Raw genomic sequence first — 24,625 nt, 5'->3', positions numbered from 1 at the left:
TATCTGCATATGAATTAGGCAACTGGTGTTATCCCTGTTTTGCAGATGAGGTACAGAAGGGCTAAAGGACAACCTCAGGAGTACGTAAGAGCTTGGTGATGTCATGCTTTGACTTCAGTTTCCCAAATCCTAGGCAGCTATTCTGTCCTCTAGGTCACCCTTTAAATCCTACCCCCATGCTTGTGTTTTGTACCGATGTAAGTCAATTGCTCTTTCCACTCCCATTCTTCCAGCGTGATCACAGCTCAGTTATCTCAGCTGTCTTGCATCCCGGACTAGCAGGATTTATACACTCCGAGACAGTGACATGTCACTAAACAGTTTCTGCTTCTAAATTACTGCTTCAGAGAGAGAGTGAAGTTTGCCCCAGGGCTGTGGAACAGACTTCGGTCTGTGTATCAACTCATAAAGTCCAGTCATCTAACTTGCAGCTTACCCCTTGTGTTTCTTTTCTGCACTTGGTAGAATTGTTTTGTTATTTCAAAAGAAAGAAAGAAAGAAAAGAAAGAAAGAAAGAAAGAAAGAAAGAAAGAAAGAAAGAAAGAAAGAAACAACAACAACAACAACAAAAAAGAAAGATCAACAGTACTTGTCTGTGAAGGTTACATTTATGCAAATTCCTTTTTATTTTCTCCTTCTGTCAATCGCTGACTCACCTTCCAAATTTAAGTATTGGTTGTAAAAAGACTCAAGACCTTCAGATGGCCCTTTTACATGAACTGTTTCTTCCACGGATGCCATACAAAAAAAAAAAAAAAAAAAAAAAAAAAGTAAAAATATGTGTGACAAACACAAGCCAGTTGTCCCAGATTTTTCTCTTCTCTGTGCAGCTTCTCAGAACTTCTTTACGGCATGGAGACCAGAGGCTAAACCCAGGGCTGTCTTCTGTGATCAGGGAGTTGTGAACACCTTTGTGTTACACATGTGAAAGGTGACACCATTCGCCTCCTTCAGACCTGCTCTGTGTTAGCTGGAGAAGTGGAACAGCCCAGACCTGTCCCGTACCACAGTGAGCATAACCTCAGACTGAAGAGTGCTTTTCTCAGATGCTCACCTTCACTCCAGAAAACCTCCCTTTACTTCAGAGCTTTTTGATCTCCCGTCCTGTACCTGTCTCAGAGCTCCTGGGTAGGCTGCCCTTTGAGATTTTCCTTTCCAAACTTAGAGATATTCTAGGGTATCTGTTGTGAAAAGTCACTAACCATCTGAACCTTACATAACGGCGTTCCATGAGATGCAGTGAGGCACATTCTTTCTGATGTAAGTTGATGAAGCTCCATCAACCTAGAAAAACTCAAATGGATTTGTTCCAGAGTGCTTGCTTTTGAATGATGCTGATGGTAATCTTCCTCACACCTCACATTTCTTTCACTCTACACTTAAGAAGTTGGGTATTTAAAATCAAAACATGTCCTCTGCTTCTTAACAGTCTTCATCATAAAGCTGTGAGGAGACCTGGGCACAGTCCAGGTACTTCTGGGTTATTTTCTTGTCCTGAATTTCTTCAGTAGTCAGTGAGTTTTTTTCCACATTCGTTTACTGCTCTGCTAGCCAAAATGGATCGTTATGGAGCCTTGCTGTGTAGTCTAGAGATGGATGAATTGTCAAGATGAGAGATCCATATATCTGATTTTCCTGGAAGACTTAAGGGAAAATCGGGATGATACTAATGACAAGGAGGGTGAGGTGTTATTACTTACCTGCCTCAACCAGTCGCATGACTGAAGTGCCTGACACTGAGATGGTGTAGATGTTACTAGGTAGCGTATCCAAAACCCTTGTAAATCAACATTAACTCCAGTACACCCCGTGAAATAAGAGTCAGGCCATCCACATGTATGTCTTGTGATCTGAACAGCTAGTCTTTTTTTCAGAAAATAAACATCCCTCTGGACTTAGTTTGCTCTTCCTTGTAGCAGTTCTGCTTGGAAGTGAAAGGATTTGGGTGGATTCCCCCCGTGAGGCTGTTTGCTGGACCGCTCTTGGTTTGGCTTAGATTCATTCATCTCTAGTTGGAGGAAGGTTTCCTTCTTCCCTGCTTCTTCTTCGATCTTGCCTGAGTAGTTAGGGTTACCAGAAAGCCTGGCCAGCACTGCGTGTGTTCTGGTTCTTCCCAATGTTTATTTACCTGTCCAGTGGAGGAAAAAGTTCAGATTGGTCTACGTAACGGACCCATATAATGGGGGAATGCAGAAAACAAGGCATTACTGTTTGCAGAACTTGTTTGTTTGACTCAGATGGGTGCGAGCCAGGAAGTGCAACTCAATACAGTGGTCAGTAACATTAGATCTGTGTCTGGATGGGGTAACAAAATGCACAGGCTTTCTTTGTGCTCAAGCTCTCATTGTGGTTACACAAGTATGGCAGTTAAACCTCTTGTTCTCCCGGTGTAGATGTAGTCCATCGTATCACAGATGACCATCTCAGGATGGTTGAGGTTGGAAGGGACCTCTGGAGATCATCTGGTCCAATCCCCTGTTCAAGTAGGGTCACCTAGAGCATGTTACACAGGATGGCATATGGGCAGGTTTGGATATCTCCAGAGAAGGAGATTCTACAACCAATCTCTCTTGGCAACCTGCTCAGCGCTTTGTCACCCTCACAGTAAAGAAATTTTTCCTGATATTCAGCTGGAACTTCCCGTGTTTCAGTTCATGTCTGTTGCTTCTCATCCTTTCTTTGGGCACCACCAAAGAGTCCAGCCCCAGTGTCTTGACACCATACCTTAAGATATTTGTATACATTGATGGGATCCCTTCTCAGCCTTCTCCAGGCTAAACAGGCCCAGTTCTCTCAACCTTTCCTCATAAGAGAGATGCTTCAGTCCCCTCATCATCTTCACAGCCCTCTGCTGGACTCTCCGGGATGTCCGTGTCCCTCTTGTACTGGGGAGCCCAGAACTGGACACAGGACTCTAGGTGTGGCCTCACCAGGGCTGAGCAGAAGGGCAGAATCACCTCCCTTGACCTGGTGGCAACACTCTTCCAAATGCAGCTCAGGATACTGTTGGCCTTCTTGGCCACAAGGGCACATTGCTGCCTCACGGCTTACTAATACAATTAGTAAGGTAGGCCTTTTGTTCTACTTCCAAAGCCTTACATGAGGAGAAAGTGCCTTTACAACTGCTCTCTCTGTCACATCATGGAAGTCCCCTGTGGGGGAAAAGAAGTTTCATACCTCGTTGCTCTCCTCGTCTGTGGCTCAGCAGCAGTGGTGGTCCCTTCTACAGAGGGTTCAGGAGCGCAACTCACACCCTAGCAGATGAAAAACACTTGAGTCATTTACATAGCTGATCAGAATACAGCCTACCCAGCTAGCGGAGCAAAGACCACAAACTTTCACATTTGAGTCATCTGCTGAAAAGCTACATGTTTTTATAAAGAAAGACCTAAATGTTTGTTTTAAAGTAATTTTATTTGCTTTCTGGCAGCTGAACCATCTGACTCGTATATGGTGAAGGCTATGTATCAAAAGGATTTTCTTGCCGTCTTTCTGTCAGTTTGCTGAACTATGACGATCAGATCGACCTTGCTTCCAGTGATAAGAATAATTGTTTGATTCTAGTGTGAATATCAATGTTTGTGTCTATAGAAACCAATCAACACTTCCTCCTAATTTTTGTAAATAGGCTGTGACTGTGACACTTGGATTTCCTGTCTCTGGCATATCTGAATCAAAAACTTTCTGCAGACAGTGATGACTTGGCTGCTGCATTCACCACCTATTGCTTCGTTATTAGGCATCATTTCCGTTAGAGCCGGTATTTCTCTTTGTCGAGATATGTCCAGGCACCACTGGAGCTCATGATCTCTCAATTTTATTCTGCATCACGGATTTGTTTGGAGGCCCTTCTCGGTAATAACTGAAGGAAATAGCAGGTAATGTAAGAAAAGCTGGTTGAGCTGCCTACAATCAGCACTGCACAACATGTAGTATTTTTCCAGGATAACCTTTTGAAGTGACATTTTTCCAAGCTCAGTGGCTGTTTCAAGTTGATTTTTTACATTTCAGCATGAATGATTCAGGTTGTCTTGAGGACAAGATACAGAAAATCACTTTTTGTACCCTTTTTAAAAACAGGCCAGATGTTTCATTGAGTAGCTGTGCAGCACCTTTACACCTGGGGATGTGTATTTGAAATTTGGCTGTGGAGGTGCCCTGGTGTTAGGGATTTGCCTCTCATTTGCAGGGAAAGGTTTCTCTAGTGAGACAGTTTATAAACTCAGAAATGTGTCATTTTGTGGCTACACAGCAGGGGATCACGAGGTAGCACTGCACCGAGCATGCTGTGCTTTAAAGCTGAAGGGCTTGGTTTGATAATGCGGATCTGTCTCCTGAGGAGTGCTGAGGTCCTCAGCACAGGATGTGAGAGGAAGGAGGTTGTCCCTTCATGTTTTCAGCAAAGCTCTTGGTTGCCCAGAAAGGGTGGAGCAAAAGGAAGGGACGCAGAGAGAACAAAATCTATGGAGGGCATGCTCAGGAGAAGGAGTGGAGAACATGGGACTGTCTGAACAAAGAGATGAAGCCGTGTCCTCCACTCCTCCTTGCAGTTCCTCCAGTGCCTCCCCTGGAAGAGATCTGCTTGCTGCATTTAAAAGGTTCGGTCCTGCAATGATACTGACCTGTAGGTATGTATAGTTACAGAGCCACAGAATGGTTTGGGTTGGAAGTGGCCTTAAGACCATCCAGTTCAATCCCCCTGCAGTGGACAGGGATGCCACCCACTAGACCAGGTTGTCCAGGGCTTCGTCCACCTTGGCCTTGAACACCTCCAGGGATGGGGCATCCTGGTTGTGCCCATGTCAGCACAAGCTGCCACGTGCTCCCTGCACCTCCCTTTGTAAATGAACCTCTTGGACCTGCCCTGGGCAGGTGGATGCTCCCCTGCTGGGTGGAGGCAAAACTGGGGTAGCATAGGAGAGCGTGAAGAGTAGTTTGTAGCCTCTTCAGTTTATTTTCACCATAAGGGATTGCAAAACGCTTTTATACCAGACTGCTAGCGCTTCTGAAGGGAGACAGTCATCACAGGAAGAGGGGCAGCTGGTGCCGAGCATGTGTGTGGGAGGAAAACCTCTTCAAATGGCATAGCTGGGTTTGGAAGGGACCTTTGTCCACAACCTCAATCTCTTGGAGTCTGTGCAATGGGGAAGAAAAAAATCTTCTCTCAGGGGTGTTGTGAACATGGACTAATTTTAGTATATCAAGCAGTTAGATAATATGGTGACAGCCAGAAAATAACCTATGAGGGAATTGCTTGTTCTGTCTTTAAAGCACGGTTTGAAGTAGAGATATAAAAAAGGCTTGGGACCATTTTTAATAGTGAGAACGAAGCAAAACGCCGAGGACTGCTTATTCAGTAACACCAGCCCTACTATACAATGAATGGCACCATTTCCTGTGGAAAAAAATACTGCGATCGTAAAATTAAACAAGAAGATGAAATGTTGCGCATTTGGCCATTTTCCTGGTATTTCCTTGTCTTTTAGCTCTTAATTTTGCAAACGTAGCACTTTTGACGGGTCTGTGTATCTTTGTGTGTGTAATGAACTGTTCGTGACCAAGTCTGCAGTTGGCTCAGTGCTTTCTGTCCAAAGACGTTCGAGCACTTTAATGGGGGTTTAAAGGACGTTTAAGTGTCTTACACTTCTGTCTGCATGCGTCTTTAAACGCGTTCCTGTCTCCAAAAGCGCTTACCTCTGGTTGTTAAAAATGACTACAACTTCAGCCAAAGGAGATAAGAGGGAAAATGTTTTTTTCTAACTTACTCTCTGCCAAACTTGGCAGAAATTCTAAGTATTGTATTTGTAAGCCCTTGCACATCAACAGGTGAGCAAAAGATAGAAGAAAATACGGCCATGAAACCAGAGATGTTATCGGCGAGGAAATAGATCCAGGTGAGCTCTCATAACCAGGTTTAAATCATTTTGAAAGCACCGATATGTGGAACCATCTGTGTCTCTTACTTCACTGAGCTTGTTCAAGGAGTTGGGTGTCTTACTGTGTGGCAGAGGAAACGGATACACCGATAAGTGAAAAATGAAAATGACCAGAAGGCCTGCTGGCAGCTTCCTGAGGTGCTGAGCGCGCATTGCCCCGGCTGGTTTCACCTGGATTTAGGAGTATTCAGCAACTCTGACAACCAAGCACGCAGAGTCTGAAGCACACAAGTAAACTGTCATGTGAGAAAACGCCGCTCTTCGCACGTTCACCACAGAATAAACTGCGTGTGAACTCTCAGCATGACAGCAGCCCCTCGGTGCCTGTCCTTGTGTGCGCCCTTGTGCCAGGGTGCCTTGCGGTGAGGCAGATGCAGCTCAAGCACCCCGCCTGCAAGGAGGTGCTCGGGGCTGAGATGCAGAGCACGGGCAGCCGCTGCAGCGTGCCGCCTTCGTCAGCCCCGCTCTAGCTCTGTCTTCACAAGATTTGTTGGTGGTTGTAGTGAAAACAGAAGCAGCACGGTGGTGGGAAGCTGCTTTGGGCTGTCCTTGTGCAGGCATCGTGGTGTTTTTGCTGCTGGGACCGGGGCATTCAGGAGCCGTTTCATTCAGCCGGGGGCATATCACTGATCTGTTTTCGATCAGACGGTGCTGCTGTACTACGGTAATTCAGAGGCAGCGTTCGTGCTGGGTTATGTGAGGCGCCTGTCGTACACGTGCTTCTTGCCCTTACGTTACCTTAGGTACGGCTTACTCCGCAGAAAATGTGAACTGCGTGGAGCAGGTGCTGCCTCCTAATGTGTGTTTGCACAGAGCCTAGCGCAGCAGGGCCTCGGTTTCGTCACGGTTTTTGGACATGCTGTAGTGTAAGCAAGGGTACTCAGTCTTGCTGAGTAATTGGAATAGTTCGCACTGGCTGCACTTGCACAGTTTCCTGAGTGCGGGCTGGTGAGGAAAGGGATTTTTCTTTCCCGGTTGAGAGGGGGCTCTGCAAATGTTCTCAAAGCCCCAGCCCCAGCTGGCTGCTTGGATGCTGGACAAAGGAACAATTCTGAAACGGCTCCAGCGCGGGGAGGTTGCCCTTCGCGTACTCGCGCTCCCCAGTGAGTCAAGTGGGGGAAGTTCGCACCTCTCTCGGTGCCGTTGTTTCAGTCTGCCAGGCTGCAGACTCAGCGAGAGTGCAGCATGCAGGTTTTCATAGCGAGAGCTTTTGTCGCTCCCAGAAGTGCTAGAAACTTAATTGCTTTCAAAGGCAAGCCCGGAATCTGGAGGACCCAGTACAACCTGCTGAGAGGTCGTAAATCATGAGATACTATCGGGTTTCTCTGCTGGGGCTTGTGCGGATTGAGTTTGCTTTGTGAGCGAATGCCTTTGGAATACACGGGTATGTGTTTTTTTTGTTGATTCTTAGACATAGCAGTAATTGTTGCTGGCTTTGTTAACAGGCATCTCTGTTCTGCTCTGTAGTCACTGTACGGGTTTTCTAAAGTCTTCAGACAAAAAGAAATATTTGTTCTGCCTTGGCATTGTGAAAGCGGTCCTGCGTTTGAATGTATGGACAGCTTTGATCCAGGTGGTCCCCAGCCACCATCCCTTCAAAGAGGCACGGCGAGAGAGCTGAGCTGGCTGGTTGAAGTTTGACCATTGCTGTTTATCTTCGCTTCAAGTGATTAAAGTGACAGTATTTACTTGTGCCTTTTTTATGCTAGCACGCCAGCCACTTTTGTTTCTAGCCAAATGAACCATGATGGAAACTGAGGAAAAAAAATCCTTTTGTAGATAAGGAACAACGTTTTCAAATGCGGTGCATAGAGTAGGTCCCTGACTCTTATTTTCCAAAGCAGCTCTCGTGAAAATGTGTGGAGCTAATCTTTAAATTAGTCTGTGGGGTTTCTGATATTTTTTACCTACAACCCAGTTTTAAGTGTAGTTTTCCTCATTTCCATTCATGCTTAGTTTACAGGGTCTCCATTGATAGGCACCCTCTTTTGATGTATTTTGCATGGAAACTAAAGCAGGAAAAGTTTTCAAGGCAAGGCTGCCAAATAATCTAGGGTCTTTTGATCAGTTTCCATTAGTATTAAACCAGTAATCTGTCCTGTTAGATTTTATTTGAAAGGCAGTTCAGTGTTTAAAGAAGATAAACATACCAGCTGACATCCGATCCGTCTGCTCAGGTCACCAGCAGAAAGCTCGCTGAACCTTGTTGGCAGAGGTGCTTTCTGCACAGGGTTCCTAAAAACGTCTCCTAGACTATTGGGTTAGTTGCTGAAATGCTCTGGCACTGCACTGTGTCCGATGCCAGCGCTGGGCGCTTGGTCCAACTCCAGTTGGAGCTGAACAAGGGCTGGGTTTTAAGACCGCTGGGATGCATCTGCGGCCAGGAGGAGCTGAGCGCTGGAATGATGTGTCATCCAAACTGCGGCTGATGCCAAGAAATCGATGACTATGCTATTGTCATTTGGGGATCTTATATAGCTGAAGTTATTGAGATGTTAGCGCTCAGAAGCCAGAGATCTGCAGCTCTGGAGATTGTCTGGTACACAGACAGGCAGAGATCTAAATTGCTCTGAGGTGCTGACAGTTACACGGCTTTGCACAGACACACCTTTGCTAAGACTGACAAAACACAAATACCGGTTTCACGTCACTGTTCCCTTTGGCTGGTGTGTAGCTCAGAACCGTACTATGCCTTCACAGCTTCAGCACAGAAAATGGGTCAACAAGCAAAAGCAGCCTCTTATCAAATGGTAGATTTTAAATGCTTTGAGTAAAGACAATATTTTAACAAGAAATTTGATCTAATACTTGAAAATCGGACATTTAATTTCATTGGAGTCCCCATCCCCGGGGGTGTTCAAGGAGAGGTTGGACGTGGTGGTTAGGGACATGGTTTAGTGGGTGACACTGGTGGTAGGGGGATGGTTGGACCAGATGATCTTGGAGGTCTTGATTCTATGACTCTCTGATGTCTTAGAAGGCAGCTAAGTTACATCAGGCTCGGTTTGGTCCCAGGCCATGCTGCTGAAGTGGCACTGGATGCGAGAGCAGAATTTGGCCTGTGGTGAAGAACAGTAATAGGTACAGGAAAAATACTCCTTTCTTTCTGCAACTGTGAGTTCCTCCAGACATCGTAGATAACTGAAGAGTCTGTTTCCAAAGCAGCTCTGACACTATATGCAAATAAAATTTCGGTGATTTCAGCTTTTGCTAGAAATCACATCTATTATGTGTCTTTGTGACAAAGCACTAGTGTGTGAATACCAAGCACTTCCAAAAGAGACTCATTTGAAATCCAGGATAATAATCCCAGGAGGCTGGGACTCCCCCTAATCCACGTTGCACAACCAGCATGGATTTCAGTAACGTTGTCAGTAATAGCTTGAGTGTCTGTGAAATACCTGAGGAGAAGTGGTTCACATTAAAATGGAGTGTGAACAGATCTCCGTGTTTTTAGGCTGGTCAAAGTGTGGATTCACATTGTGGTGGCCAGCTCTGTGAGTCCTTGTCTGCAGCTGTGGGGCTAGAAATGAACGAGTGAACCCTCCCTGATTGCCCTGTAAATGCATGGGGGGCATGTCCACTTAACAGTCCGAGAAGAGTCACCATTTGGCACTCCAGTGGCAAAGCAGCGTTCCCAGCTGCTGTTAGCACTGGTGAGGGTGAATGGGATGTGCTCTCGGTACTTTTACCACCTGCTACGAAAGCGTTGCAGACTACCAGACGAGCAGGAGATTGCACGGGCTTTGGGTAGCTTTCAGCAGCGCAGAGCAAATTCTTTAATCCGCCGTGATCAAACATCCTGATTGCCGCCACGTGACTCCAGTTCCCCTTTTGGCTCGGTGTCTGAAGCCGGTTGTGAATTCCTCTAACAAAGCTGCATGCAACCTTCTTGCATTAAAAGTCACGGTGGCTGTGCCCCGCGTGCGCTGCCATGGCCAGCGGAGGAGCAGCGCTGACCGAAGTCTCAGCTGCAGAAGCAGCTCCGCAGCCTTGTCTCACTGCGTTGGACATTACCCCTCTGCCTGCCCTGTGTCACAGCAGCCAGGCGGGCCCTGCGGCAGCGGCACAGCATAACCCAGACCTTTGTCAGCCGGAGCATGTTCTTCTCACCAGACTGTGACCCGCGTTCGTACCGCTGTTGGCTCCGAGCGGCTTTGTCAGGTCTGGGTTGCTTTGTGGTTCGGCTGGGACAGGCTGCAGCTCCCACCTCTGTAAAGCACTGAGCGCTCAGGCGTTGTTCAGTACGTACCTTCAATGAAAAGGTAAGCTTGCCTTGCCACTTTTTCAATTCTCAGCCCTTGGAAAAGCCAGCAGGTGGGGTGTGTGCAATTCCAATGCAAAAGCACTGCCCTTCTTCTCAACCCAGAGATCCAACTTTCATTTTTACATGTTTATTGCAGAGAGCCTATTTTCCCCTCAGGGGTGACCCTGCATGGGATTCACAGGTTCTGAGCTTGAAGCACCCAAAAGTCTTGATTGATCCTTGTGCATGAAATAGAGCACACTCTAATGTGGACCTTGCGACACAGTTAGGTCTTTGAAATCTGGATGTGAATTTTGTATCGTAGGCTGTTTTTTAAAATGAAACTAGTCCTGGGTTGGGAAAGTACTGGATAACTGAAAAGAAGCTGGGATGCCACAGACTTCTTCTTAACTTGAGGTTGCGGGAGTAGGTGTAGATGCCATGGGGCCAACTATGAACCACACTTCCTTTTTTGTGTCTCCAAGCCCAGGATGAAAGAGTAAGCATCTGTTTGTTCGCATAATTCTGTTGATTATTCATATGAAAATTAGATTTGCTAGCAGTGTAAATGAGATCATTTTGCTGTTATTAATAGTTTTTTTCATAGCAATAATGGTAATACAGGTGGTAGAAAGATCTGCTTGTCACATCCCGGGCTGGATTTCACGCCCGTAAGGCAGTTAGGGCAGACTTGCAATAGGAAGGAATCTCAAAAAGGAGATTAGTGGGTTTGGGAGAGGTGCCTCTCGGGGTTACCTTCGTCTGGGGAGTTTAGAGCTGGGCATGAACCAACAAGGAAGTGAGTTGGTCGAAGGTCACTTACGCCATTCAAAATGAAACTGTTCAGGGACTGAGTCCTGCTAGGTAGGTCCCAGCTGCTCACACCTGACTTGTGGTGGAGAAACCTTAAAATGGTTTGGTAATAATTAACCAAGGGAACGCTGCTGAAACAGAATCCGTGTCTGACATGTATGCACCTAAGGAGAGAGTATCTTGCCAAGAAATAAGTTAAAATTAGATCACTATATCAGAATTCAGTTATCTTCTGAAAAGTAGCATGAATGCTGATGGCCAAAGTCTACAGCTGAAGTTTCCCAAGAGATCAGGAGAAGAAACAACGTACATCAACACATACGCTCTCTTCCAAGCTATTAATGCTATTGCAGGGATGTAAAATGCTTCAGATAGCAGAGTAGCCTCAATTAATTCCAATAAAAAGTTTAACAGCAGAGCGTGGCAGAGTCCTGCAGGACCCGGATCTACTCGTGCCGGCAAGGAAGGAGACAAACGACGTGACTGTCACCCAGCGCTGCCTGTCAGATGAGAACCACAGCAGAAGTGGTTTAATTTGGTGTGGTAAAGTGGTGCCCGAAATACTCCGGGAACTTAGCAGTTGCACAGACGATTCACTTTCTTAGCAGTCTAATTCTGTAGTATAACACAATCTCCGTTTCCCCCCATCTTTAATGTGCAGTTCTGCTGAGCGTGCACTTCACATTGGCCGCCTCGGGCTGACTGCAGGTCAGCTTTTGAATGTAGGAGAATTCATGAAATTTAAGTATTTTGTGTACTGTTAACGGCAGTTGTGCAAGTACAAAGACTTTGCTTTATCAGCAGATGTGGTCTAGGTTTAAATTTACGGCCACATTAAATCCTTATGTTTATTGCAGTCGGGGGAAAAAATCAGGAGCTCATTGCAGTATTTAACAATCTGCTTTGATAGCTGGCCAATCCACTTACCCTTGCACGAAGCACATGCCACGGTAGTTCTTTCTTCCATTAACTCCTTGGTGCTGGGAAACGGGAGTGATTCACATGACGTTGAAAGGGAAAAAAAAAAAAAGTGCAAGGCTAGCAAAAACTTTGTACTCACCTTGCGGCAAGCCAGGAAGAGGTCTGTGTGCTGTGGGAACGATCTGATGGGGCTGTTTGCTGGACCGGTGCGGCAGGCACGTGGCACCCCAGAGCCTGATCCGGCCCTGCTGAATCCCACAGGGGCAGCGGGCGGAGGGCAGCATCCTCGTGGGGAAACAGGGATGGGGTTGGGCGCTGGCTGCTTACTCAAAACCGCTGCTGGCCGTTGTTTGCTGTAGCTCAGCTGTTTCCTGTGTGACGTGACTGTGTTTCCTCACCTCTTGCACGAGCTGGTGGCCAGAGTTTGGAATAGGAGGCGCTTTGCCAGCATCGCTCCTGTCTGGTTAGGTCTTCTGGAGGGGAAGGGATGGGGAGGAATCATGTCCGCGCATGGGGAGGTGGTGATGGGTCTTAAGCTGGAGGTGCAGGAGCCTGTGAGAGGAGTGTAGAGGGGAGGCCACGTCTCCCCGCTTCCTCGGTGCAGAAATAACCCGTGCCAACATGGGAGCACGTCTGTAGCACCTCAGCCTGGCCCAGCCAAGCGCTCGTCACGCAGTGAGCAAAGAGTGAGGTGGGACTTCTTCGCAAGCAACTGATGCAACCTCACATGCTGCGAGGGGGAGTCATTTGTGAGCAATAGGAGAGTTTTTCACTGGGGTTAAACACGGTGCTGTCCTCCTTTAGACCAGAGAAACGAGAGTCCAGGAGAAGGATATGAAAAATAGATCAGCTTAAATTGAAACCCGGCATCTGGAACACCTCGAACTTCGGCAGACCTCAAGATAATACTTCAAAGTTGTTCAGCCCCACAAGGTATGGTAAAATTTTCTGTTTGTGTTACACAGGGACCCGAGTCAGTCTTGGGACTTCCTTGTGCTGGGCACTGTCACACTAGCTGGAAGGTAGGACCTCGCTGAGGCTTGCAGTGACTCTATCGCACTCTCAGCCAGCGCTCTGAGCTGCTTTACATGCTTGTTTGCCATCTCCCCCACTATTTAGCAGTAAACATTTACCCTGAATTGGGTTAACTACGTTGAGCAATGGGCTGTGAACACACCCAGGTCTTACTGAAACTAACTGTCTTTACTGAAATTATCCTCTGTATTTTAAAATCATTAAGGCCAAATCAACATAAGTTCTCTATTTCATGACGGCGTGAAAGGAGCGTGGCCTTCTAATTACCCTAGAACTCAAATATCTGCAGGGAGACTTGGAGAGTGCTGGGCTCCCTCAGCTCCCTGCTCAGCAGGTCTCTCTGCTTGCTTGACAGCAAGTCTGGGCAGTAAGGAGAAATTTAGCACATCGGCTTATCTATGAATTTACCATTCTGACATAGATTGGAGCGATTCCCTGGGCTTAGGGGCAGGGAACATCTTTGCAAGGGCACTGAACACCCACCCATCACTCTCACTATAGTACATGGACTCAATTTCTTTTCTGGCTGCGTGCAAGAGATAAAGCAATTCATCCTAGTGCACTTTTTTGGGGCCACGTGTGCGTGAAGCTCATTGTGAAATGCGATCAATACCTGCCTGCATGTAGGTAGGGTGTTAGGTTGTAAGATTACTAATTGGTTTCAATGGTGCTTGCTGCTTGAGTGTGGTTGTTGGTTTTTTTCTAATCTGAGGTAAAAGGACACCATTATTTTTAGCTTATAACAAAGAAAAACACATTTTCTCCTAAATGCCTTGATATGAAGTAATTTAAACTAAATTTCTGCACAAATCATTTCCAAGAGATTGGCTGTCAAGTATGATAAAAAAAAATCTGCACTTTTGCAGGGACCCAATGAGACTTTGCAAATTCAGATTTATTCACAATGTTAAATGTGGTTGAAGATGTCATTTTTTTAAACAGCACTTTTAGAAGTAGTTAGCTTAAAAGTATAGCAATTCAAAGCACAGAGGGAATGATTTTGAAGTGTAAAGTCTTGAAACACAACGCAGAGGTTGACAGTTTCACTACAATTAGAAGCAAGGCAGGCACAACTCCCACTTCTGAAAACTTTCCTATCTCACTGCTTCCTCTCTTGGCCTAGAAAACCTCAAAAAAACTTTGAGTGGCTTTGCTTATTGACTTAACATAGTTATGCTCAACAGCATTAGGAGACAGAGCAGAAAGGGCTGCCAAATCTGTCTGTAAAGAATAATCTTTACAGAAAGCTTCCCAGAAGTATTTTTTCAAATGCTTTCAGTCTCCTGAGAATGCTGCTTTTTTGAGGAAAGCAAGGTTTAGGAGTTTTTTTCTCCTTTATTTTTTAACAAGGCTTGTTTTGTTAGGAAACCACTCCCTTCTGCTTCTGCATTTAGACTCGCTGCTAATTGCCTTTTGGTCGATGACATTTTCCATGAATTGCCACATTCTCCCACATTGTTACAACTTCACGCCGATTATGCTATCCAGCACTTCTGCCTGCTGCCTTTGGGAGGAGCGGCTGAGCGCCGGCTGCGCTGTCCCCGGGAAGATGCTATCCGTTTCCTTCGGATAGAAATTTGCTGGAGCCGAGGCTTCTCAGGTGCTAGGGGTTCTGGCACGGCCAAGGCTGTCCTTCCCAGCCTAGGACAGGTGGCCAAGGTAGGTGGGATCAAGAGCGCACCGTCCTGCTGTCGGTTTAAGCACTGCTTTGCTGCGCGCTGGTTCTTACAGTTTTGCCTAAGAAGCCACGAGAAGGCAGCGGGTGGCGGGCCCAGAGACATTAACCTATCCTGAGAGGCAGTCATCTGTGCAGAAGGCAGAGCCTTCCTGCCACTGTAAAACGCACTTTTACACAAACAAGGGGACCGGACCACGGAAAGTAACGTGGACGGGTGAGAGTGCTATTTACTGGCATTCGGAGAAAATGCGCTGTTCTGGCCAGCTGTGACCATCCTCACCCCAACACCTTTCAGTGCCGTTTTTCATCCTATGAAAAGTTTGCAAAAACTTTTTTTTGCAAAAAGTTTGCAAAACTGCGGTGGCGAGCTAACCCAGAACCCTGGAGCTAGAGAAGGGGGACACTCTTTGCAGACACTTCTGGGTCACTGAGCCCCTCGGGATGCCCCCCCAGCCTGAGCTGCAAGCCCGACTTTCCATCAAGGCCTGGGGACAGCTCGTGTTTGTCCTCAGCCAGCTGCAGCAAAACCCCTCGGGGCAGCTGAACGTGAGATCACTGCAGACCAAAGCCCGAGTGCTGCGGCCACGAGAAGTGGCTGGAGCAGAGCCGTTCAGCACAGCTAATCCACTTAAACCGCCGAGCTCATCTGCTGATCTGCAGGGGCGAGAGTGCTCTTAGGCAAGGTAGCCAAAGAGGCTTTGGCTCAAGCCGACGCTTCAGTGCAATCAAAACCTGCAGCTCAGGCCGAGGTTACACCACGTTGGCCCTGACCCAACTAAACGTGGTTAAAAGTGAGAGGGTAGGTGAGATAAACCCTTCCTTGTCTTAGCCTGGGAGCTGATCAACATGTTCAAATGCTTTTCCAGTCTAACCACTTTGATCAAAGGTACGGCTTATTTGGTTTGTGAACTGAGATGAACTTTGCCAGTAAAAGCCCCCTTTTTTAAAATTAAAAATAAAAATCTGGGACTATTACATCCACACAGCTAGCAGGTAAGGTGACTGCTTTGCTCGCGTTGCTGCTCACGAGGGTGCAGATCTTTTTCAGGTAGAAAAACTGTGAATTCTGACATCTCAAGTGCAGTTGGATCCCACCTACGCCGTGGCTATTTGTGGCAGTGTGGATGAACAGCTGGCGCTGTAACGGGATCTCTGACTGCCTGGTTCTCTTGTCCAGCCCATGACACAGGGGCTCTCACGTTGAAGGTGGTTAAAACACTGCATGCCAAAGGGACCGACCGAACAGCCTTCTGCAGCCTCGGCTGCGGTGAACCCAGACATGAGCCATCAGAGTGTGATATACTAGGGTATTCACACCGCTCGCGTATGATGCCGAGTGACATCCAGGATAAAACCTTTGGTTGCTCAATCTGAGCCTTTATTTGCAGTTAAAGAGAAGGGAGAGGGATGCAGTATACATCTAAGTCCCATTCGTCCCATTCTGTCCTTGCTCCAAGACGAGAGGGCATCTATAGAGACTGCAACATTGAGTGAAAGAGCCCATAATGTTCCTGCAGACCAAATTCTTCTCTGTAGCTCCTCCCTGCTGTCCACAGGGAGGTAGAAACAGGAGGGCTGCCACTGCCATCGATGCTGCTGCTCCGCAAGGTGATACAGCCTAGGACCACTCCCACGCTCCTCACGTGCAGCCCATGCCCCTGGGTGCAGGGAGCTGCTCCCTCACTTCCTTCAGCTGCAGAGAGAGGCAGAAGTGAAGGCAGGAATCTGACTCACTGAAAGTTTCAGGAAGGGCTGAAACCAGTCTGTTGGAATAAGCAGAGGACCAGGAAACAAGAGCACCTGTGTTGCATAGCTCTGGGCAGGTCAATTATCCCTTCTCCAGTGAAATTCCCCTTTGCATAAAGCATGAATAATACTCAGCTTACCTTGCAGGGCTGTTACGGCATGAGTGTGCTGGGTTTTATTATTATTATTTTTTTTTTTACAGTGTTTGTAATATGTAGAAGCCTGAATGAGTGCTAAGTACCATTGTGATTTAATTTTATTGAGGGTTAAATGCCGGTGACGTGCCCAGCCAAGCATTTCACTGGCAGTGAGCTCGGCAAGTGACCAGCAGCGAGCAGGTTTGGCAGCGAGCAATGGACAAAAAAGGAGAAGGGGGCGGACTTCTTCCAGGCCTACGTTGTTGGTTTTTTCCTCTGTTACCACCGCACTTTTCCCATGAAGCAGATGGAGGTGATCAAAGCACCTAATTGGAACTGTATATTTTAATATGCTTGCATTTTGCCACATAAAAGGCAAATAAAGGTTAATGGCATGAAAATTTATCCTGTAGGAGAGTGAGGGAGCGGAAGCGCCTCCAAGCGTGCCCTGCACGGTCTGTAAACAATAGCTTTTGAAAGCAGATCCTACCTGAGCAGTCGCCTGGTGCATTTTTCACTGGGGAGGTAGCGTGCCAAGGGTGCTAGGTTGTGCGCTGGCCATGCTGCTGCTGGTGAGGGCTGTGCACGGCCAAAACGGAACTGAGATTCTGGGGGAAAATCCCTTGGAGAAGGTTGGTGCCGAACAGGCACGCTCATGACAGGGGTGCTCCGGAGCCTGAGCTGTGAGCCAGTGCCAGGCTCCACCGTGCTTGCGTGACAGCCACAGAGATGGCACATGTGATCTCCCTCCGGATTGCTCCAATTTGGGGTGAAACGGGGGCTTTCCAGTGGTGGGGCTACTCCACGCACAATCACACCAGCAGGTTTGGAGTCACGCCCCGGCGTGCTCACGCGTCTCGTGCCTTTTGTTACTGCCTGCTTGCTCTTGTTCATTTTTATTAGGTGCGAAATCCAAAGGCTTGTCCTAATTACCACTGGTAGATTATATCCCAACTGAATAACAATCTTTCAATAATCAGGGCTAACTTCTGCCCTTGGATAATTACGTACCAGGCCCACTGAAGCCAGCGTACTCCTGGTAGGGAGGAAGGATTTGGCTCGTGCTTTCTCTGCACGCGTTAATTCGCCATCGTTGCTCTGTGATGCTTTCTTGAGGGACGGTTCCAAAAGCCAGTGAAGTACACATGGGTCTTTTGGGGGTCTTTTTCATGCTTTGGGCCAAAGCCTGCATTCTGCTCTTGTTTGCAGTGCATTTGAAAACTTTGCCTGGCCCTGGATTTCCTTGAGGTTTTCTTTTGTCCCCAGGTCTGAAAGCTGTGACAGTCGCTTATCCAAACAGCGACGGCCTCAGCTCCACCACTACCTTCAAGTATAGCTGCATTTCTGAAAGGATCAATTGGTGCAAGGAAATAAACGGTAGAGATAAAGCATATGTTGCATACAGTAATAACTTCATTGCTTTTTATTTTTTATGTTACAGTGTAAAATTTAGGGGGCAAATCTCAAATCCCGTGAAATCCATGGCTCAGTGCCAGTGTATCTGAAAGAACCTTACATTTGTCCCTAAATCTTCTAAGTCGTTAACTACAATTTCCCTTCTCACATGACAGTCACCTTTAGGATGATACTCCTTTTTGGGCATTATTAATTATCGTTATTGTTGTTGCTGTTATTATTCCAGGAGATCTCTATGGGAGGAAAACTGAAATCGGGATTAAAAATAGCATTTTTGTGTCCTCCCACTCACTGTACTTTGTGCACAGAATGCCTTTTATAAATGCAGACTTGCTGCTCGGCTAGATAAAAGAAGCTGTCACTTCATTTCCATAACGAAGTCATTCCCAGGAGAATTTCATTGTTTTAGCAATAAAATTTTTCTAAAAGGCCTTTTATTTTGCCTGAGAAAGGTATCAGAAATGAACTTCTGAGCGGTTACTCTACAAAACGATTAGGGGAAGGCAAGACTGTCTTGATTTAATGTAAGGAGATTTGTGTGTGTGTGAATTCTTTCATGTAAAAGGAGAATCAATTCCTAACTGAGAACCAAGTTAGAAACCCCTCACCCCCCAAACCTTCCACAAAGTCTTTTTTTATTTTTGCTGTACTCGCAGAGATCTCACCCGTTTTTATCAGTGCTCTTCAGAACAAATTCGGTCATACACTGAAGTTCAGCCCTATTTGAAAAGGCACTTACGTGGCTTTTCTGATTCAGCTGCTTCCCTGAATTAAAGGCAGCCGTGGGTTATCATTGCCAATTCCTGCAGTGCGATAATTTTGTCACCAGGTGTGTTCTCGAGAAGGAGCCACGGCTGCGTGCTGCACCCAGGCTGAGAGCTCCTGGCAGCGGGACCTCACTTTGCTCCCTGTAGACGCCGTACCCGCTGTGCTGCCGCGGCCTCTCCTGAAACATTAATGCTCCAGTGCCCCTGCTGAGGCATTTCTCGTCCTGTTCTCCGCTGTCTCTGTCCCATGGCAGCGTAACGTTCCTCGTACCCGAGTGCTGAACGTGCTAAAGCGTGTCAGAAGTAGGGCATCAAAGAAGCGCTCATAGGCAAGGCAAATACGGGAAGTAGAAGGTCTGTGTGCTGGGCTTGGTTCTCTCTTACTACCTTTTTTTTGGAGGGGGGTATAGCTCTCAGTTGTCACACATCTGGTGCCATGTTTGGGTTTCGCTAAGTATGATTGATGTAATTACCGCTGCAGTCACCACAGACAGCTTACTGCTATAGGTAGATGGATGTGATCAAGAACAAAAGGGATGAGGAATAAATAAAACGTGTTCTTTGTAGTTAGGAGAGCCTCGGTAGCTTCAGCATCACACTTCAAGTTGCATTGTATTAAAGAAATACAACAATTGCAGAAATTATTATTTATAGGCAGGTTTGTGAATTCAGGATGTGATATTATGACTCACCCGCCAGCAAACATGTTTGCACTCCGACTGGGCTGACTCACGCTGGCATTTGTCTTAAGTGTGGCAATTGTTTGAGCCCTCTGCTCGGTGCACAATGAATGAAACGGCGGAGGTCCCCTGTTGCAGATTTACTACGTGCAGCTACCCTGGTAAATCGCAGGCTCAGCTGTGGAGTATTTCCTGTAAGGCAGACACACACATGCACACACATGCACACACACACACACACCCCACCCCACCGTAACAGTGCAGGTTTAAATACTAGGTTCATAGAAAGGAAATGCATAATTACGGTGCTGGCTTTTGCACCACATAAAGCAGCCCACATCAAAAGGTGTTTGCCATTAATGTTTCAACAGGTAATCTCTGGATTTATTGCCAAGCGGTGTTCCTGTTACTTAGCGTTCAGTGTTGAAATCACTGAAATCTCTGCTGTAAGCTCGTGTAGTCATCGTAATCCTGAAAAAAAAAAAACCCTAGTCAATAGTGCCTTTGTTTTACAACGCTGTGTTTCACGTTGCATCAGAAGCACAAAAGATGTGGCTGTGCTAGAAATGGGGAGAAGGTTAAGGGTGGGTTCTGGGCTGGCTTCCTAAGGAAGCGAGGCTCACGTGATGGCATTGTTTGTGTGCGCGGCCATCTGTCCGTGCGGCCCCAGCTCACCACTCATGCTCTTCTGGATGCCCTCAGCCAAGCCTGCTTCATGAGGCTGCACCCCCCGAGAGCCCTGAGCAGGTTGGCAGCCAAACAGCCTTGGGAACCTGCCGCTGACCAAAAGTCCTGGCCCCAGCTCAAACCTCACCTGCACCAAGGCATCGGTAGGGTGGACATCCCCTGGGGTTGCTCCTACCGCCAGAAAAGTCTCTGCCAAGGGTCTGCTCTGTATTTGCAGAGGTGCCGTGGCCATCAGCTGTGGGGGGACATCTGTATGTTTAACGGAGGCACAGCCCTTGATCTTGTTCTCATCAGCAAGAAGTTAGCAGCGAGCTCTGGCTCCTCAGATATGACGGAGGCTCGTTGTCTCTCCTCGTGGCTAAGCTGTGTTTTTTGCATCATAGCTTCCACAAAAGAAAAATATCTATGCTGTGGAACAGAAGCATCCAGAGAGGTTACTTTTATTACTTGTATCTGTTGAACATTACTGGCTCTGAGCCTGAATTATTAAGGATCATTTGCATTTTTTTTTCCAATTTCTTGCGCTCGGAAGACCTGTAGGAATGACTGTGTTACAAAGATGCAGGCAATAGAGTTGTTTTCATTTAAAACCTCTGTGTGAGAAAGAGGAAAGTTGGCAGTCTAAGAGAAGTGTAAATCAGTGTTGAAATCTTCCCCCTTCCCCGCTATTCCTGTTTTGCTAGCCATGAGAAAGTGGCAAAAAGGGGATGTTGATGTTAATGGGATGATAGCTTTTTATTAAAAATATGTCACTGACGTCTGATCAGACGTATTTGTATGGTATTTTTCATCTTCGAGTTCTGTACTGCTTTTTCTTAGACAAAGCAGCCTAGACATGCTCTTGTTAGTTTTCTTTTCACCTGATGGCATTGCGTGGTGCACCCACAGCCCACCTCTTTGCTTGCTCTTTTACTCCGTTACACTGTGCTCTCATCATGGGGAAAATCTTGGAGAGCTCAGACAAGGCACAGTAAGTGAAGCACGGGGCTAACCACAGGTTAACCTCAAGTCTTATTGGAAAAAAATTGGATATTACTGAAATATAGATAATGAGTATGGCTGTGCTTGCTGTTATTTGTGCAAAGGTGTGTCTCAGAGGTCCTCGTCAGATTTGTGTTTGCGGTGTTATTAGGCATCGCGTGAACAGACAGTGCGAGTTGGAGCAGGCTCACCTATCTTTGCATGTAAAACTGCCCCCACGGTGATGAACCCTCATCTGTTTTCTGATCACTTGTAGGTCTTACAAAGCCTGTTCCTGGTCTGCTTGCATAATGTGAAGCTAAAGTCAGTGGCGCAGTGACCTGAGCATTAAGTCAGGAAAAATCCCTACCATAGATGAGGTAATGACGAGTAATGCCTTTCTTTAGGCTAGATCCTGGGGCACCGATGTCTGTATGACTAACAGTTACGCTAGTTGGTCAGAATCACCGGTCTCTTCCGTGTTGGCTACCGCACTGGAGGATGTGAGACACAGCCGTACCCCGGCAGCCCCACACCCTGCTCCTCTCTGCTGTTTGCAGACGGATGCTCCCATCCTGCAGCACTCCATTTCTCCAGTAAGTACTTGCAGTGGAAACAGCATGCACACAGAGGAAAGGTGCACAGGGCTGGAGCAGCCTGTGGACGTGTTCATGGTACATGTTCTGCCCCCGCTACACACTGTGGGGCAGGATGGATTGCTTTGTTGTCTGAGCCCCGTAATCTGCATGCTGCTTTTCTGGTTTAGAACATGCAGGATGTGCAAAGTGCTGACAGCCCGATTTACTATTCCCTTACACCCAGACGGGGTTATTCACCTTGCACAAACTGGGGATACGGCATCGTGAAGTTGGACGTTTCGCTGTTGACCACGTGCAAAGCCATGGGAAGTGCTGGTTTACATGACAAAGCTGCAGAGAATGGAGCTCCAGATATTGTTGGCTTGAGATGGGGAATAGACATTAATCAGAAGCTAGTGTGATGCCTGAGTCTTACGCAGACTAAGCCTCTTTTATGCTAAGGTGATAGCACTTTGCTGTAAGCCTTGAAGTAGGTATAATTGTAATTTAAGTCTTTTTTAAACTAGCGGAACAATTAATGTACAGATGACTCAGCCCCTTCAGAAGCAGCCTTTGTACACTATATAAAATGTCAGCAGGTTCTCAGATGGGTAGAGTTTGGCATGACTTGCGTAGAGAAGCTCTTATTAACTTGAAATCTGAAATTGGAAGGATAGTTAATTCTTGTATATGTGGGTCCTTTTTTTTCCTTTTCCATTAGAATCTTTCCTATGTGTGTAAAATCAGCCAGACCTGTTGAAAATCATTTAGAAGTTGTTTCCTGACATGATAGATGATGTGCGCATTGGGTAATTGAAATCACATACACTCCAGGAAGATACGGCCTCGCCTTTCCCATTTGCGGTGGGGCAGGATTGAACCTGTCTAAAACTATTTCATGCAGTGGGAGAATAAAGGAGGAAATGAATTACGGTTTTATTTGAGTTGAAGGATTAGTTGTGGGATAATAGCAAACAACGAAACAACTCAGACAGGAACAATGCTGCCGTCTCTTAAACAGTTTTATTAGCTTATGCTGATTTGTGAATTAGGAAAACCAAATTACATGAGGCAAGAGAGCAAGGAACGACAATTAAAAACCTACAGGAAAGGACTGGAAAAACGGTGATGTCTCACTGCCTGCTCTTCAAAGCAAGATGGAGAGCATGACCTTTTCTTGGAATAAATACAGAGCATTGCACAGAGCTGCTTTCTGAATTTGGGTTTTGCCAATTTGCGATTGCTTGCTTGTACTGTGGTTCTTATTTGTTGATTGCCCTGGGGTCCAATTTTAGTGTCTAAATACTCCCCAAAAGTATTTTCTCGTTCTTGGGTTTGAGGTCTGTTTGTCTCTCAGTTTCACTTCTAATCTGTCAACTCAGTGTCCTTTTCAGCGCTCAAAGGCAGGGCTCTGCTGCTACATTTGAATAACCAGAATACTGTGGGACCACGAGATACTGCTTCCTTGTGTAACACTTCCCCTTTATAGCAGCGCTGTGATCAGAAACCATGCATGTGATACGGTTATGAACCGTGTGAATATGCTTCAACCGTCATATATGTAATGTTCATATATTTGTTAGTGATTTGTTGAACCTTTTGAAATGTTGGTGGAAAAGCATGCTTGAAATTCTGTTTGTCCTGCAAACCAGAACCCAGTTATGCATGTGTCTGTACCTCCCACACCTTCAGAGGAGTTGCTCTGGACGTAGGCCAGGGTGAAAGACAGCAGCATGAGGCCATTTCTTCTGGAGAACAGAGGATGTGAAATATGTCTGATGGTGCCCACTGCCTTCTTTGATGGTGCCTTCAAGCTAGGACTCATTCACATGCTCCACAAAGAGCATGCCATAGCAGACTGCCAGATACTGCATAGCTAAAAGATTGTCCCAGTTGCTGAAGGCGTGCTCCGCTCCACAGGAGAGGATTGTGCTTCAAGAGGCAGAGCATCTCCTTGCATGTCCTGAAGTTTGTGCCATGCTGTCTTTAAATCTGAAGCGCACAAATGGCTGGGAACATTTATAGGCAACTTGCAACTTGCCTCTTGCAGAAACAAGCGCCTAAGGGTAAGGTCAAGTGAGCACGTTGTTGCAGATTAAACTAGCTTATGAATTTACAGTACATCATCTGCTCTGTAATAACTGGCTGTGTGCGTGGTGCATGTGTATGTACCCGCTGGTAAAGACAAGCTCTCTAGGTCTTCTTCCCCTGAGGTGGGGGTTACCTTGCTTCCTGCCATCCTTCCCATGAAGAGTGCACGTACAAGGATTGTTGCTATAGATCACCAATGCACGGCGTGACAGGAGTGCTTCTTGTGACTTGTTCCGGTGTCCACATGCTGGAAGTGGTCTGCAACACAATTCCAGACTTGTAGCAACAGAATTGCATAGTTAGCATGCAGCGGTATTATTCTGTGATCTGAGCCTTGCTGTAGGTGATGATGGACATGTTTAACTTGAAAACAAAATCCTCATCCAGCCTCCTGAAGTTAGTGGAAAGACGTGCGCTGACCGCAGTGAGTTTTTCAGCCCAGTAGTAGCTTACTCTCCAGGGAGACTCAGAGGAATAGATGCAAGCAGGAACTGCAGGATTTGTTATGGGAGACAAGGTATGCCTGGAGTAAAATTCCCTGCCTTTATTAAAAGTAACTGGAAGCCACCTAATTTTTGCAGAAATGCTAAATATTTTCTAGTAGTTCTTTGGAGTCCATTTTCAGGGTCAGCTCAACGTTAAATGCCAAGAGATGCCTGTTAGGTGAATTTTTGAGGGTGTTAATAAAGATCAGAAATGGATTTTTTAGGAGATTTTTAGAATGCCAAATTACTGGGGGGAAAAACAGAAGAACTGATTTTGAAAATGCTGAAATGTTTCAATTTAACGCTTAAGAACAAAATGTTTAAAGTATTGTGATTTTTTTTAATGTTGAGATTCACCTAATTTAAGGAAAAAAGAAATAGCTTGGATATAAATTGCTTGGGGTTAAACAAAATGTTGAGGCTTGACTTAAAAGTTGTATTTTACTTCT

The 24,625-nt window shown here is 46.4% G+C and overlaps 1 protein-coding gene across 8 annotated transcripts in view; it reads left to right on the top strand.

The window, feature by feature from the left end:
- Positions 1–24,625, top strand: part of ATXN1 (ataxin 1) — a 210,325-nt gene that overhangs the window by 100,551 nt on the left and 85,149 nt on the right. The gene's annotated exons all lie outside the window — the stretch shown is intronic.

Source organism: Oxyura jamaicensis, chromosome 2 (assembly GCF_011077185.1).
Source record: "Oxyura jamaicensis isolate SHBP4307 breed ruddy duck chromosome 2, BPBGC_Ojam_1.0, whole genome shotgun sequence".
Lineage (NCBI taxonomy): Eukaryota > Metazoa > Chordata > Aves > Anseriformes > Anatidae > Oxyura > Oxyura jamaicensis.
The sequence above is the reverse complement of the archived record's forward strand: the minus strand, read 5'-3'. Positions and strand labels throughout refer to the sequence as shown.